Raw genomic sequence first — 17,903 nt, 5'->3', positions numbered from 1 at the left:
TTTTCTCTGTAGTAGAAAACTGTGGAACATAACTAGGATTATTTCCTTGTGTGATGGGAAATCTCTTTACAAGTCATTTTTAGTTAATGGTAGCCAAACCACAGTGAAAATCATGAATTGACTTTTGCTATCATTGTTATTAAGCATAACCTTGTTTATGCTTTATGCTGGCATTTCTTTTTCACTTTGTACAATCTTGATGCTGTTTGCTGATGATATTTGCTTCCCCCTATTGCCTAATAGCTCTTCTATTTACACTTGCAGCTTTCTCCATCAAGGTATAATGTTAACAACTCCTTCCTTTTTAAAAAAATTAAGTGTCTGGCATGGACATGGCAGGGTCTGAGGTGACGGGTAGGATTTGACCTGGGATTCCAGCAGGGCATGGGGAGAAGAGAACTGAATCTGGGGCACTGTTTTGGAACTTGGGGAGCACTCAGGCATGTTTTTAACCTGCTCCCTTGAGAAATCCTGCAGGAGAAAGTCATCGTTTGAAACTCATTGCTTAGCAAATGACCTGCACGTAGGAGCATATTTCTGGTTCTGCAGATGGGAGCTGGGCTGAATTTGTTGTGTTTCTTACCAGGTGCTCCAAGAGGCTGTGCAGGGAGATTGCTGTTGGAATGGTGCAGGAGAGTGCTGGTTTTCCTACAACTCAAACTGTTTTTCAGCCCAGTGTGCTGAGCTCTGAGTGACCGTGTGAGTTTGCTAAATACTGCTTTCTATTCCATGCATTTTGCAGAGTGCATCTCCTTCTGTCAGCATCCTTGGGTTTTATATTTAAGTGAGGAATTTATTTCTTTACAAGTTTTGTTCCCTGGATGTAACAATAATTTAGTAGGTGCAGTATATACATTAAATGAGTTTTGTCTAGCACTTTGAAAAACATTGGTTTAATATAGAAGAGGGTCAAATAATGATTATTTTCTCTTTTCTGGTTCTAAAATGCTGTCACAAGGGTGATAGGTGCAAACAGAGGAGATGAGCATGCACCTGATGGCATTTGCAAGTCAACTGCTCGTTAGATAAATATGAAAAGCGACAGCTTTGTTACGACCCCAAATCATACATCAACTTTCCCTCACCCTTTAATTTGGTAAATTTTTGCTTGTAGCAAAGGAGCTCGAAGTTGTCTGAGGCTGGGGTGAGGGGGTTTGTTGTCTGTTGCCTCCACACCTCCAATTTGGATGGTGCATTTACCTACCATGCTGCTGCGTGCCTAAGGCTCCTGCATATTTAAAGGCTGGGTATTCAGGGATTATCTGTCGTGCTTTTCCTTTCTGTTTTGATCACGCAACCAGAGCAGAGCAGCCCACACAACCAGAGAAGAAGGCTGGGGCTCTCTTCCCCTCGTATTTTTATTTTTATTTTTATTTTTTTTCCCCCCTTCACCAAAGCTTTGCTGGTGTCACATGTTCTGCGTTTGGGAGGAGGAAAAGTTACCAGGCTGGGTGTGCAGTTTTATAAATCAGGTGTCTGTGGGATGTTTGCCTGTTTAAGCCCAACTCCTTGCACCTGTTAAGGGACAATGTTCCTTTTCACTCCAGGAAATTGTGAAGGCAGGCACATGAAAGTCGGAACAGTGATGAGAACCACTGCCAGGAGCAGGCAAAGAAAAGAAATTAAAACTAGAATTGGCATTCAAGCAAAACCACAATTACCAATTGACTTAGGAGGAATCGGTTGATTAAAATTTTGAGTTTATGTTTGACAAAATTGAAAACTACATTTATTTTCCTAGGAAAGCTGGGAAAAATGACAGTGACACCGAGCAGTATGTGGCATCACTTAATTAGCTTTTCATTGTACATTTGTTTCTCTGCTCCTTAAATTGTATTTCTAACTAAATTCAATCTCTTATACCATTAATTATAAATGTGCTGTACCTATTTTGTTTCCTAGCCATGGTAGCTCCCATATTCTTCCCCCAGAGAATAGGAGCAGTTTTAGTGGTGGAAAAAGAGAATAAGGGATCAGCTGAATATGTCAGGAAACAGGAATATTTTGCTACACAACTCAAGTTGTGTAGCCTCAAGTTGGATAAAAAAGAGATTCCCCCTTCTGCTGACTCTCTGGCCCTTGTTTTCAGTTTAGATAACCTTGATTTTGTTTTTCAAATGAGTGTAACCAAATTAAAAGGAAAAAAAGTGTCTTTGGTCTTTTTTTTGTTCCCTGGTGTGAAATCCTTAATTCCATTTTAAATACCAGCATCATTAATGGCAGTTAATAGCATGTGGATTTTGATACAGGAAAAAACCCAGACATTTAGGGATTGGTATCACACTCGTAGTGTTCTGTTTTGTAAATTATTTGCAAATGAGGTTAATTGAGCCATCTCAGTCCAAAGCTTTAATTCTGACATGAAGGTCACAAAATGAATCATAAACCTGTGCAGTAATAATCAGCACATACCCTTTAAAGGATATCCCTGGTGAAACTCTGTATGAAATAAACAGTTGCATTTCTCAAAGCCTGCTCTGAATTAACATCTACACCATGGTGTAGTTTACACTATTAGAAGTATCATTTTAGTAGAAATACATCCATATTTTCATATATTAATGGATATGCTAATTTTCAGTAAATTATTTTTATTAATGTTTCATTTTAAAAAACAATGTTGGATTGTCATATAAGAATTTTCTTATAAGCAATTGCTAATTTCACAAATGATACAAAAACTAAGTTTAGAGAATTAAAAGAGGCACTTTTGCTTAGTTTTCCTTGATTTACTAAAACAAAAAGTCATAGTAAATGCAGCAAGCGATTTGTAAAGCAATCAAAGCAAGAAAGTAAAGTTTAAAGAAGTAAAGTTTAAAGTTTAAAGAAGTAGGTAAAGACAATTTTGATAGTTTCCCATATGAAATTGGTTTTAATGTCACTCTCCCAGCTTTGCATTCACTGTGAAAATTTGAATGATGCATTTGTGGCTTTGAAAGAATGAGAATCGTTTGTCCTACAATTCAAAATAAGAAACAAAAGAAGTAGAGAGTAATGGAGGCAATTAATAAGTCTTTCTAAGTGTGTTTCACTTTACAAATACTTTGTGAGTCCCTCACAATATTCAAGCTGTGTGGCGAGATCTAATTTGAAATATAAAATATTTAGAATTTCTGAGATTTGCGGGGGAAAAATGTAACCTCCTAACTCAAACAATCTAATTTTATTGAATTATGGTGAATAGAATATAAGAAGTAGAGGTTGAATCTCATTTCACTTGAACAGCAAGAGAGAATACAAAGAAAGTTGAATTTGTGATCTTGTAATATCTGTGTTACTTGAAAGCATTTTGTAAGAGCAGTACACAGTAGCAAGCATCATAATTTAAAGAAATGAGGTTTATAGACAAAACTTAAACTCTGAATACAGATCATCTTTAAAAGAATTATGAAGTGTTACTCTATAACCCAGCAAATATCTTTGGAGGAAAGTGTGGTTTTAATACTGTTTTACTTCTGGAAAAACCCAAATCCTTGAATTTGCAGGAAAAAGCTGCAGAGTATTACCCCCATTGTGGCTTTTTTCAGTGCAAAGTTAGAGAAATAAAAAGACAATTTTAATTATAAAAGCATTAAATGTGTGGTTGTGTAGCACAAAGGACATTGGCTAATCAGTTATTCTGCATTTAAATATGGGTTTAAATGAGATTAGGAATCCAGACTGTGCAAGAGATTTCCAAGTCCAGAGGTCAGAAAACATGCTAATGGGATAATAGGAAGTATTCACAAAAGCTTATCTGCTTTAGAAATTCACTTCTCAAAAAAATTCTCTCACCAAAATCCTTTTGGTCATGTGGTTTTGACCTGTAATGCCCAAATTTTATCAGACTACCTGGTAATTTGGAAATAATCCAAATCTCTTGAAGGAAAATATGAATAGATTGGAATTCTGTGAAGTGATCTAAATAGGAAATCGTTGAGATTTTTGGTGGGGATGGATATGTTTTATTTGAGTCTAATTCCTTTCTTCAGGACACAAAGGAGAACAAGTCTGATTCCTGTAGGGTTATGGTGATACAGAAATATTTGGAGAGTGGGAGTTCATCTGTTTAGCACACTGAACATTATTACACAAATGTTATACAAATATTATACAAATTATTTTGCAAATTTTTTTTGGTTTTATGCCATTTCACTTGAAATTCAAAAATTATGTTTCGCAGTTCCTAATTATTTCATTCCAAAGTGGCAACTTAAAAACTTCAGCTAGAATTTTGAAAAAAAATCATACATGATTTTAAATCAGCCTAACAACCACAGGGTTTTTTTTTTGTTATTTTGTGGTTTAGTTTGGGTTTCTTTGACAAGTTTATTAATAAGTCCTGTTAAGTGTAGAATGAATCTATAGGACATCCTACAATGTGACACAAAAACATGTTTGATAACCAAAATAAACTGAATTTTAGAGCTATGTGTGTGTGGCAATACCTATAGCAGATAGTCAGGCACTCTGTCCCAGCTAGGGAGAAAGAGTCAAAAATATCATAGAAGGGAAAAATGTCATTTTTTCACATTTTGGTTTTCACTTTTTCTGAAGATGTAATATTTATTTTATGTATACATCTTCAGATGCCATGTTAAAGGGAATTCTTTTTTTCAATAAGTTATTCTGTGAAAATTTCTCTTTCAGTAAAGAACAAAATTATTTGTGAAAAACAGTTTCCACCAATGTGGAATGGTTTTGGATTTTTATTCAGCTTAGAGGTGTTGTGGTTAAAAATCCAACCAGACAAGAGGTCTGACAAAACAATGTATCACATTCAGGATGTGCACAGAAGGATAAATTCAGTATTGTAGATCTGTGAGGAAGAGTGATTACTCCAAGAAACAGCTAATTGTTGCTGATCAGACATTATCACACGTGACACAAAAAATGGTGTTGATGGCTTTGGTATCCTCCTGGACAAGAAGCAGGGCTGGTCACACTCCTGAGCCCTTCTGTGAGAGTGGGTGAATCCATGGGATCTCCAAGGGGTTTTTTGGGAAGAATCCTCCCTGTTGGGAACTTGGGACAGCTCCCAACAGGGAGGAGACAGGGACAGGGAACACAAACTGAGACATTTCCCAAAGCCAGCCTCCCTTCCCCCCCGCTTGCCTTGGGAATGAGATGTCATTCATAGCCGAGTCTGCACCGATTGTGCTTTTATGAGCAATTAAATAATTAACAATGTTGACATCTAAATTATATTTGCTTGGCATCTGAGTTAACCCCTTACTGAGACCTCTGGGAAAATTCCACTGCTCGGAGCCAGTCCTTTAGACCTGGGGAGACACTTCTGCTGCCGTTCTGTGGTTTCACATCCATGTTTGCTTTCCTGCTGTTACACCTGGAGATTTAGGGATTGGTTCTGCAAGGAATTTAGCACTTTGATGCAATCCAGTGAGATACCTAATATCAATGACACATTTTTGCACTTGAAGGGAAATGTGTCCTCAAGCAAATTACTAACTGGATCAGCTTCCTCGCTGCCTTTTTGCTTCTTTCTTCCTAAGTAAAATCAAATTAGATTTTCCACAAGTGTCAGTGCCTACTTGAGAAATTTACTTAAGCTATTTGTTTGACTCTAGTTAATACCAGAAACTTTTGGTTTTTTGGGGTTGTGGGGATTTTGTTTGTTTCTTTGTGGTGGTTTTAATTTTTCTTTCCTATTTTTTAACCAGAAAAATGGAAATTTTATTTATTTAATATACAGCAAACACAGCATCTCTTTGTATTTCAATGGGCCCTCATTCACTCAGATTTTTAATACCAAAAACCTCAGAGCTCAGGAATCAAGTGATGGTCATGTATCAGCTCACTTGCTTTTTGCATCTCCTTAAGTGATGAAAGTAATGTCATCTCTGTTGTTTCAAGGCATTTTAAACATTAAAAATAATGTTGTGATCAAATCAAATCATAGTTTGCCTCTCAGTAGGAGTTTAAAGAAGAAAAATCTTTCCCTCAGCTTTTCCTTGGCATTTATCTCAGCAGTGCAGGCTCTAATCAGGAAATAAACTCAGATCCAATTAGCGTTATCACTTAATTAGAGATGTATTCTTGGATTTATGCTTTACTGACCTCACTGCCACTGCAATGAAATTATTTAACTTGTGGAAAAAATTCTCAGTAAATTCACACCTCTCCATTCATCAAGCAGTTCTCTTTGATGCCAGGCAAGCAGCTGATTGTTTGACTGCAGAAATAACAATGTTATAGCCATGCTTGGGTAGATGCTGCTTTAGTCAACTCCAGGGATTCAGTTCTTCATTCTTTGCCTGTTTTTCTGCCTCTCAAATCCATATCTGTGGACATTTTCTCTCCTCCCTTGAATTCTGACAAATAAAAAGCAGTCAGAAAGGTCAAAATGCTTTGAGAAAGCACAGGTGAAACCACAGGGACCACTGAAGAGTCTTGCCTCTATTTGAAGACTGAATAACTGTGCAATGGTGGATTTTGTTTGAGTGTTGAGGGTTTTTTTCCCCCCTGTTTTTAGTTTTTCCTTGCAATTCTCAAAATATTTTTTAAGAATAGCTGGGGTTTTAGTTGATAAGTTTGGTTTGTTTCTTAAGCTGATGCTGCCTGCTACAGAGCCCGAACTCTAACATTGTGTTCTAATGCCAGCTTCCCAAGAAATGCTTTTTTAGGCTTGTGTCCCAAGGAAACAAATTTTGATTAGTTGTTTTCTCAGTCCCACCCTCTCTCTCTGTCCCTCTCTCTCCCCTCCCAAACTATTTTGAAATTCATTCCTCTGTTTTAAATTAACTTGAAAATGTAACTGAAGTCTGCAAAGATTATCAAAGTTCAGTAAGTTTCCTAAGAGATGTCCAGGGATAAGAGAAAATACCCCAAATTATGCTTCACTTGAAGAAGAATGGCCTGAACAGAGTGCACAGGTGCTCTGATTGTTTTATTTTAGGGAGGGCTTGTATTTGTCATGGCCAATGAGCGAAAGAGGCCACGAAAATTTAAAAAAACCTCAGAAAAAGGTGATCCCTCCAGAACAGGCAGCAAAACATTTGAATTCTTGGGGAAAAAATGCTGGGTTTTTCCACTTAGAAAGGTGTTTCACTGACATCAATCCACCAGCAGGAGATAACAGCTTATAACTCCATGTCTTCCCTTCTCATTTAATTCCATAATTTAAATTTTGTGGCTTTTTTTCTTTCCAGAATTTCTCATTCTTGCTAATTTCTCTGTCAATTTCCTCTTTCGTGCAGGGCTTGATGACACTGGGATTTTGACTGTGCACTCACAGTATTATTTCTCCAAACACTGGTAGAAACTTCATAGGGAACATATTATTTGTCTGTTGTTGGTTGGACTTCTGGGCTGTCCTTTTTTCTTTTTTTGTGCTTTGATTTGCTTGGATTTTTTTTGTTTCGTTGTTTGTTTTTTTCCCCTCTGGCAGTGCAAAAGTTTGTTCAAAACTCATTGAACTCAATTGTTTTTTAGATCCCTCTGTATAGCCATCACCTCTCCTAGGTGTGATGTTAGTTATGGTTTAGTTTTATTGTGAGGTGTTTGCTAAAGGTTTTGTTTGTGATTTTGTGTGTCCCTCATTAATTTGGGAGAAGAGCAAAGGAATAAAAAAAGAAAGCTATGCACAATTCTTCCCTTAGAAACTGCTTTTGGGGACTTGCATTCATAATTATTCTGGAATCATGGATGTACTCCAGGGTAGATTAGCATCTGCTAGTGAGAGTTTTGGAGAATTAACCTTGTCATGGTTGATTATAGAACAGTCTCTCAAATTCAATCACATTTGACCACCAATTTTTTTTGTTTGTTGTCGAAGCTGAGATTTTTAAGCTTGGATTGAGATCTAGCAGTGCCTGGCTGTTAATCCAGGCTGTCCTGCTCCCCAGGCTTGACCTCTTGCTCCTTCCCATTGTCCTCCTTTCCTCCTCCTTGGCACACAAGTGACACTACTTACCTTTCCTGACATGTGGTGCTGTGCTCAATTAAGATTTGTAACCTCTCTGAAATATTTCGCTGGCAGGATCTGGGGAAGCAGAGCTGCTGTTTTTTCCAGCCTTACATGTTCAAACTCTGCTCTATAAAAACCAAGATCTTATAGCCAGCGTTTAATTGAGTATTTCTTGTGTCTTTTAGACTGGTTCAAACAGCTCAGATCCTTGATTTCAATATCCTGACTGGATAATATGTTAACCTCTGAGTGCTACTAAGAAGGTAACTTCAAATGCCATTTACTTTGCTGAATTCAGTGGGAGAAAAGCTGTGTTACTACAAGATTTGTGTGTTTCAAAGGAATGTATTGTACAGTGAAAAAGAGTGGTTTTCCCAGTTAAATGAAGGACTGATAAGCACAGTGCTGTGTCAGCATGTGCTTTACTGCTGATCCATCCTCCTTTTGTATTTTGTCACAAATACTTGACCAATTTCAGTTCTCCAGCTTTAGAACACGTTCATCCTTCCCCTGAAGGATATTTTATTAATTGCAGAAGTACTCTGAGTATTACAACGTGCTCACAAATCATTCAGGACTTCAAAGTGTTTTTCTGCCTTGTCTTCCAGCTCAGACCCTCAGACAGGTCTGTCCTTGATGCTGTGGAAATGGGAGCAAACTTTTGGATTTTGCAATTGTTGGTGCTTCAGGCGAAGGTGTTGAAGGCAAATTCAGGGCAAAGGAGGTGTGAGAGGACTGAGGGAGGGAAGAGCAGGCTGGGGTGAATAATTCACTGAGCAATTAAGAGAATCTGAGGGCTGAAAGATGAGTCAACACCGTGAGCTGTTTTCCTTAGCCTTGGAGAGAAGCACCTGTGAGCCCTGGCGCCGTTCCTGACCAGGTCATGTTTGTCCTGCTGCTGCACCATCCAGCTTGCAGTTATTTAATCCAGTTTGGAGAAAGGAAGTGAAATGTTTTAGCTGGTTTCCTAAGGAAATGAGGCTTAAGCAGTCACTCCACATGCCAAATTTGTCAGAATTTTGTGGAAGTCAGCATCTGGGATCAGAAAGGAGACTAAGTTAATGTTGGTGCTTGACAGAAGCAAGGCAGTGGTCATCAGGATGCAAGGGGCTGGACTGGTCACAGCATGTTCTGTTCCTTGCCAAGGGAGTCAACAAAACCAAACAAAAATTGTATGTAGTCGTGGAAAGAAAGCTGAGTGTTAAAGAGGAAAAAAACAGGAGGGAAGGAGCTGGGGTTATGACAAAGGATGAGATGAGGCAGAAAACCATAGGCTTAGGCTAGGAGATGTATAAAAGGTGTAAAGGTATTGTTGTGGGGGAGACAGAACACCTGAGGATACAGAACTCCATTGAAAACAAATTTTCTACAGCTCCACATTCTGCAGCAATGCTTTTAAGTCCTGAGACAGCATGAAGGAGGAGGGGAATCAATATTAGCTGATAAAGTTCCTGCATTTATAGAGGAGCTGAGAGGAAAAAAAAATTTCTTGGTGATGCTAAGGCCAGTTAGTTGTAGGACCATGGGTTCAAGATGCTTGAGGTCTGTTTCCAAGTTACTGTGGCATCTGATTCAAGCTCCTCCAAAACTGGAAATCTTAACCACCTGTAATTTTAGGTTGGTCCATTTTATTTGTGAACTTGGTCTCTCTTCTCCCAAGCGCTGTCTGCTGCAGCACCATACTGATGTACACATCACTGCATTTCAGAGAGTTGAGGAATTTGGCATGAGGCAGCGAGAGGAGATTGAAAAAAGAATGCAGGAATGCATAGGGGACCATGTAAAAGTTGTGTGTGATGAGATAATGCTGGCCTGGTAAACAGAGATAGCTTAAAGAAGTGGGAAGTCAGAGCTTCAAACAGCAGAAATAGCCCATGTGTGATAGGTAAAGGAAAGATGAGGGTTTCTTGGATGGAAAGGGAGCAAGAGAGGGAATTCTGGCAGCACAGGCAGGCTTGAGTGGGTAATTGAAATGCGCTGCCGAGCACACAGAACCAGCCAGGGGATGAGGCTGAGCTCTCTGTTGTTCTGTTTTCTTGTGAGGTGACAGAAACAAATCTATTGAAGTCAAAGAACACGTTTAAGTGCCTTTTGAATATTTTTCTGTTAATGACTCTCCTGGCAGTCCTTCAAAATCCATAAGCTTGTTGATTTAAAGAGCTTTTTTATTAACACACTCTCCTTAATCACTTTCTGTTCTTCTTCATGAGGGGGGGGAAGAAAAGGGTAAGAAAGGTATGAATAAAAACCCCCTTGGTCTTTGTAAGGGGAAGAGGATTTGCTGTCTGTGCAGGTGATAGATTAATTTGAAATACAATCTCAGCGCTATGGCAGTGCTGAACACCTTGATAGGACCCAACCATTTTACATATTCCTACTGTTACAGAAAAGTAATTATTTTTTTCAGCTTCATGTGTTTGAAACTACAGCTTAAGCAGCTCATCCTAAAAGCAATGAAGTCTTTTAAAAAGGGATGCATTGTTGGATAAAAAAAGAATTAATAAACTGGAGATGAAGTCCATGTGCAACCTATTAAATTATCTACGATTTAGACTGTGTTCTCAAGTTTTACACACCCAAATGTCTAACCTTAGACATGCAGTGTAATCAGCAGGTCCCCAAACGTGTCATAATGTTCTTCATAGGGTTCTTCTTCTTGTTTGCACAGCTGCCAGATGGTGTGTGCCATATCCCATTTCACCACATTATTATTATTTCTGTCTCGGGGCTGGTGAGAGCTGTGGGCCGGATGGGATATTTCACACTTGGAGCTCGTGTGTGAGTTTGATCCATGTATTAACAAAGGCTGCATCTCTGCAAAGTCCCAGGCTGGGCAAGAACTTGGGCTGTGGAAAGTGTAAGTTCTTTTGGGCAGATGGTCTTAATGCCCATCCTTAAACCTCCCAATAAGCATAGCCCCGAGCCTACCTCCCTCACCCTTGTGCACAACCTAATAAACCTCTTCTGGTCAAGTTTCTTCTTTCCCCGGTAAAAGCCTACTCTGTCAAAATCTGTCATGGAATCATGGCATAGCTTGGGTTGGAAGGAGTTTTTAAGGGTGGAACCCCCTTTGCAGTGAGCATCTTGCAACCAGCTCACGTTGCTCAGAGCCCCATCCAACAACAGTAATTTTAAACTTGATCCTGACCTTTCCATCTCTTAAAACTATTCACTTCCTTCCTCACCTCTGAATTCCTGAATGACCTCTCTGTGTGCACTGCCCGTAGCTCCTTCCCTTCAGGTTCCCCTCACATTCTCTCCAAACCATCCTTTCCTCTGTACTTCCCTGGAATTTTCCTGCCTGCCACCCCTGCAGGTTTCCTCAGGTTTTAGGGTGGCACCTTCATTTTGGTTTCATCTATCCCTCACCCTTTCCTGCTGGAGATCACCTCAGTGACTGAGACACATGGTTTGTGTGTCAACTTTGTCTACACAGAAATGGTCTCCAGACCTTGCTCCCAGGATCCTAAATCCAAGCAGTCACATCTTCTCACCTTTTCCTTGGTCTTGACTGCAGCTGCTGTGCTTGGCTGGTTAGAAGTGCTAAAATAATCCCACATCACATTGGTTGCATCCCTTTCTTCTTGGTTTCATTGCTTCTCCTTTCTTAAGGATTTCAGCTTGTAGCATATGGATGTTCTCTAAAATAAGTCCTTTTTCATGGCCTACATGTGTGGAGATGTACATAGTAGTAAATTGCACTGAACCAGATGCAGAATCCATGAGGAGTTAAATGTACAATCCAGATTTCCCAGGAACAGGGAGAGAATGAATGAATGGTGTGGAAATCAGTGTGGATGTTGTTGCCTTTCCATTCCTGTCTGTGTTGTAGCTTCTCTTTATGATCTTAGGGAATTCATTTTCCACCTCTGTGCGAGGTTTTTCTCCTGCACTATGGGTTCCTTCCACAGCCTAGTCCTAATCATAACAGAACATCCCAAAAGAAGGAATGAGCAATGTTTACAGCTTTCCAGAGATGATTTTCTCAGCCTCTCCCTGGTGTGCCTGTCTGTGCGTGTCTGTGTGTGTGTTTGCTTTCACAGTCAAAAGCATTCTTGGCAAATGTAATCTCCAAGTGAAGAGAGTGCTCCAGCTGTTTATCTATTATGCCTTTTGGCACCAGGGAGCCAAAAGTTGGACTCCACAATAAAGCAATCACTTGCACAGAATTTGGCCAGCTCTAATGGGAAAGGGAGGCAGCAGCTATTTTAAAATATACATTCAGTAGATTAAAAAAAAAAAAAAAAGTTTTATAAAGTGCATGTCTTGTTTTTAGCATGAGCGGGATTTGTCCAACAGCTGAGGAAAACAACTCCTTGAAAGAGTTAGAAAGTAGATAATAAAGATACATTAGCTGAAGAAGTGATTTTTTTCAAGTTAACAATGGGGAAAAAAAGGCAAAAAAGATGGGCTGAGGCTCATCTGAAAGTATGTAAGGCTGATTTCACCCATCATCAATTTCTTGTAGAGATGCCTGTCACAGCCAGTGCTGAGCTGAGAGCATCTCACTTCATCGGCTTATTGTCATCAGATTTCAATAATTCTCCTTTGCATCCCCTGGGACAAAAAGGCACATGATTCCTTGCACCTTAAGTGGTAATTCTTTTAACAGCTTGGATGCTGACAGTGAAATGGGACCAATATTTAATATACCTTAGATGTGTTAAAGTTTAGGCTCATTTTTCATCTGGTGCCACTTTTGTTCTCTTCAAAATCATTCCAGTAATTCTCACAGGATTCTTCTTCAGCTTCACATGTTGCATCCTTTTTTGTGTCTATACAAGTGACAGGATCGTGCAGCCTAAGTCTCTTGATATGAAGTATAATTTAATAATCATAATTGTCACCTTTCCCTCCTTCCCAGTACTTTCAATAAATCCTTAAACACAGTTTTCTGGATAATTGGGACAAATTGTTTAAACATAATGCCATAATCTGGTCCATAATTATATTTTAGCTCCAAAAGAGGTAAAATTCAAGTTTTCAGGACAATACAAGGCTCTGCATAAGTACAGGAATTTCTCTTGGCAGTTGTTCTATGAGCAGATGTGTGTGTTTGGTTTCAGGCACTTTTATAGTTGTAACCATCCTGGGCAAGGCTGGGGGACAATTGAATGTGTACAATAGAAGGTGGCATTAAACAGTGAAAGAAAAGCCCTGAAAGAAGCAGGGATAAAAAAAAAAACCTTTCAATTTCCTTTATTTATTCCTTGGTCTCTTGTTAATTCCAAATCTTCTCATGAAATTACCACTGCAGTTGTTCAAATTGCCAAGTGTTAATGAGAATTTGCAGTCAGGTGGGACTCAAGGAGACAGATTTACATTTAGAGCTGAGGTGGAGCTGCAGGGTAACTCTGAAAAACCAAGTTCTTCCCACTATTTCCTTGCTGATTTTCCTTTTCTCAGTTCATAAGGTCACATCTAGACTGGTATAGTGGGCACAGGAGAAAAGGTTCTGAGGAAAGACTTCTGTGAAGAGAAGCCAGGGTCTGCCCTGTGCCAGATTTGGAAACCAAATAAGTAAATATATAAAAAATTATTGAGTTACACTGGTCTGCTGTGCTGTGAATTGAAACAAAAATGAAACCTGACCCCTGGCTTGTGCCAAAAAACCCCCCACAAATTAAAAGCACAAATTATCCCTCAGCACTGCTTAGCCTTATGCTGTAGAGCATTAGCACTGAAATTCACAGTCAGAACAGGCACAAATTGATTCATATTGTGTTTTATTTTTCAATAAGGCTTGCATTCATTAAAGAAATATTATGATAGCTTTTAGCTATTTTGCAACAGGTCCAGTCACTCTGGGTAAAAATCCAAGCTTTAGCTCCAGAGCAGAGGAATTAAATAAATTATTTTTGATGGAGCTTTAAAAGGAATATCTGCTTGAGCCTTGTTCAAAACAAAATTCATAGACATAAGAGGGTTATTGATGATTTTTTTTATCAGCAAAGAACTTGGAGCTCTGAACGGACCAAAGAGTGTGTGCAGAGCCACTTCCCTGGCTGGTTTTCCCTTACTTCAAGTGGAATTATAATCCTAATTTCAGTGTTTGTAGAAGTTGCTCCCTAGAAATAGTAACTGAACCTGGAGTTACTGTTTTGTTGCTGTTTATTTTGCAGTTAGTGTTTGTTTCTGTTGGAAAAATGCTCTGTCAATGAATCAAGGTGCTCTATTGGAATGCAGAGCTCACAGTAGAAAACTGCTTTCACTCTCTAGTGATTTATTTTTAAATTAATTGACTTTTTTTCTTACCATATTCAACAATACTGCAATCCTTGGGAGTCATGAGGTTTTTTTTAATTACATGAAAGATTTAAATGATTACTTACCATTAAAATAAAAATAAATATTCTATACCACAGGAATGTACTTGGAAGTTGTGGGAAAGACGGAAAATGACCTTAACATGTGCAGATGTTGTGTGGTTATCGCTCTACCTATTAGGATGGAGAATTGAAGCTTTGTTTTTTTTCCTAATTGAAACTATATTTTTGTCTCAGTTTTTCTCAGAAAAAAATTGACAATAAAATATAGACTGGTCACTTTAGGAGTAAAACAAGAAATAAGAAAAAAATGTGTTGAGAAGTTCTTCTAATAATTTTTCTTTATTGGCAAATCTGCTTTTTCTGATCAGTCACTTCACAGGCAGGTTCAAGCATGAATTGAGTCTACAGATACATCAATCCAAAAGTTCTTTTCTCATCATTATTAGGTTAGTTTTGTGATTTTGAAGTAGCCTACCCTGAAACCAAGCCTGGAACTGTAATTTCATTTTCTGAGAACATTCAAAGTGTCAATAGGTCTGTCACAGGTTTGAAATGAAATGTCAATGTATTTTAATTTCTAAGTGTCATTAATACAATTTATCCCTTTATAAGTAGAAGCTAATAGTTAATGTTTATGCTTTCAAACAGAGAATCTGTTTTACTTAAAATCTGTGCAATTCACATAGGCAGTGCATATCTTTTTTAAACATAAATGAGAAAATCTTGCTATTCTGAGGGAAATACATTTACTTTGAACCGTTATTTGACAGGTGAAAAATCTGGTTTTGGTATTATATTTTAATATAGTTTCACCCGTAGAGATATTTCTAACTGGTATAAGGACAAGTAGTTCAATCTGTGGCATAAACATGATTTTGCAACATGTAGTTATTGAGAATTATTATAGTGGATTACAGGACTAAGCCCTGAGGGTGAGCAGTGTAGGAAATGGTAAGAAGAATTCTGAAGAAAATTTGGATTTCAAGAGGGTGTCAGTATCTGCTTTTGTGCATGGCTTTGAAAATGTGAAAGTTCTAGAATCTCACTGGATGGAGCATTTTTGTTGTCTGTCTGAAATTCTTGGAGCTTGTTTGTTGCTCTGCCTGTTGTGGCAATGACATATTTCCCTTTTCAGAGATTTGTGAGTATTGTTTCCCCCTCTTCCTTTCCCCCTTTTCCCTGCCATAAAAACACATTCCCAAAGAAACTGTCAGAGAAACAGAGAAAACATTTTGTAAAGCAGTCCTTTAGACAATCTGCCAAAAGAGAGAAGAGGAATTTCACTGCAATTCCCCTTTCCCCTGGTACATCACAGAAATTACTGATCAATTTCTAGTTTTAAGTGTTTATTCCAACTCTTGTTTTCTTATTATTATTATGCAGCTGTGATAACAAAAAGGAGAAAAATCCTGTCTAAACTAAAAAAGAATTTTCAAAAAATAAAAAATAAAAAAATCACTGCTTTCTGTAAAAAGCACACAAAATCTGAAAATGCTCTCCTAAAAGTTGAAAACTGTTTATGTGATGAGAATCCATAGCACAACTGCCTGATTCACTTCCCAGTTCTTCACTGACCTTTTGACTTCCTTACTTCTGCGTGACACAAATTGTGTGATCCTGTCTGCGTGCTGTTTCTTTTTGTCATTAGCCGTGATTCATCTGCTCTGTGACTTGTCAAACTTGAGTTATTTTTAATCCTTTGCTGGGCCTCCCTAAAGGCATTATATCATATCTCCTGACACTGCAGATGATCTCTCAATCCCTATTGTCCTACCCTATTCAGATTCCTCCTGTTTATTCCCTACCCCTGATAGGGTTCCATCTATTATTGCTCTTTCTAATAAATCTGCAGTTTTTGACAAGCTACAGCCTCTTTCATTTTTCCAAACAATTTGTATGAACCCGTTAAACAAAATCAGTCACAGTAACAAATCCTTCAGGGCCTCTGTTGTTATCTTCTCCTTTGGCAGGAGATTGTTCCAGGACACAATTTTTATGGCAAAATATATTCAGACAGTTTACTTTCACCTCTCACTTCATTAGCCAGAGTAATATCTGGAAAAGTTTGCTACTCTTCTTGTTATTTTGATTATTTCTGCCCTTTTTAAATGCAGGTTGTGCAGAGCTGAGTTTTTAAAAATTATTTACTGACTATTTTATAGGCGATTTCCTTCTCTTCTGCTGTACCTGCAGTGAGAGGATGTGAGGAAAAGGTGTTAAGATGAGACTGGGGAAATTCAGATTGGATATTAGATTAAATCTTTTCACTGTTCAGGTGTTATGGGGCTACAGGGGCAGTGCTGGGTGGACAATTGGACTGGATGATCTCACAGGTCTCTTCCAGTATTGACAGTTCTATAATCCTATTGATTCCCACTTGCAATATTTAAGTGAAAGTAAAATCAAATCTGTTTGTCTTTGTTCCAGAAGTGGAGCTGGAATTAAGCTTAAGATTTGTCTTGTTTTGTTTTTATTGATAATGTAATTGTTAAACTTTTGCTGCTAAAAGCTACAAGAATTTTGGCATTCCTACTAAAAGTAATTTTCATAAATCTCAGGCATTTAGGATATAATTTCATCTTGAAGAGAACCAAAATACATTCAAAAACAGGAAAAGCACAGTTTAAACATCCAAGCAATTGAAATTCTGCTGTGTCATGACATTTCAGTCCTTCTTCCACGTAAACTACTGTTTTCAGGATGTAGAAAATTATATACAAGCAGTAGTGTTGCTGACATTCTTGCATGAGTTTCAAAAGTCACTTTCAGTGACACTTAGGATCTGCTTAACTCGCTTGGGAAACGGAAAATGGAACTAAAAAATAGAATCTACTTGGCTGCTTCTGTAGTCTCTGCTCAGAAAAACTGTATCTTTGTGAGTGTTGTATTTGATTTAGGAAATCTAAATGAGAACAAGTAAACTAGTGATTAAAATAGGAATTAATGTTTAGATAACTGTGGATTATATGTGCTGTCCAGTGGAAGTTGTGTGGCTCTGAAGAAAGGCATACTTTCCAAGTACCTGTATAAAATTACATTGAATATGTTTGGATGTGGGGCTGAACCAAAGTATTTAACTGTCATGATAATATTTTTGTTTTTCATTACATTTCCTTGCAATCCAAACAAGATTGGATCAAATATATGCACATAAAATAAATATAAATGCAGCATAATACAAAGTTTTATGATTTGGGTTTTTTGATTTCAAGAACATGAATTAAAAATTCTTTTTTATGGAATAACAGTGAAATATAAACTCAGGAAAAATCATGGGGGGGATGAGGCAGTTTTTCAGTTTTGAAATGAATTTCACAATGCTGTGGGTTACTCAGAGTTACAGAGAGCCTTTGATTTATGCACATCTTTAAGTTAAACTGGGAATTTGATTTCCCATTTCACCTCAGATGGGGACTCCTGAGCAGTGCTGGTGCCTGGTACTCCACAGTGCCTGACAGTTCTCTTTTGACTACAAACAAAATAAATATTCTCTCTTACTGAGACCTGGACTGATGGTGGCCACTGAGAGGGGGAGTTCAGAAACCTGGGGGGCTGCATGGCCCCGTGTCCAACCCCAGGGCTCAGTCTCAGCCCTGATAAGTTCTTGTCCTCCTCAGCTGGAGGTGGCCAATGGGTTGTGAACTGTCCAGGCTTCCAGCACCTGTGTGCTTCTGCCCGAGGGTAAATATCCAGCTCTAAAAAATAGTGCTAAAATCTTCTTTTTCTAG

The 17,903-nt window shown here is 38.2% G+C and overlaps 1 long non-coding RNA gene across 2 annotated transcripts in view; it reads left to right on the top strand.

Moving 5' to 3' along the window:
* The window catches only part of LOC111942126 (uncharacterized), a 130,144-nt gene that overhangs the window by 74,083 nt on the left and 38,158 nt on the right, over positions 1-17,903 (top strand). Inside the window, exon 2 of one of the 2 annotated variants that reach the window (XR_015285230.1) lies at positions 587-699. The exons of the other annotated variant lie outside the window; for it this stretch is intronic. This is a non-coding gene — a long non-coding RNA (uncharacterized LOC111942126). The remainder of the gene's footprint in view (positions 1-586; positions 700-17,903) is intronic. 2 annotated transcript variants of the gene reach the window in all.

The sequence above is a fragment of the Cyanistes caeruleus genome, chromosome 3 (genome assembly GCF_971803275.1).
Source record: "Cyanistes caeruleus chromosome 3, bCyaCae1.hap1.1, whole genome shotgun sequence".
NCBI classification, from domain to species: domain Eukaryota; kingdom Metazoa; phylum Chordata; class Aves; order Passeriformes; family Paridae; genus Cyanistes; species Cyanistes caeruleus.
The sequence above is the reverse complement of the archived record's forward strand: the minus strand, read 5'-3'. Positions and strand labels throughout refer to the sequence as shown.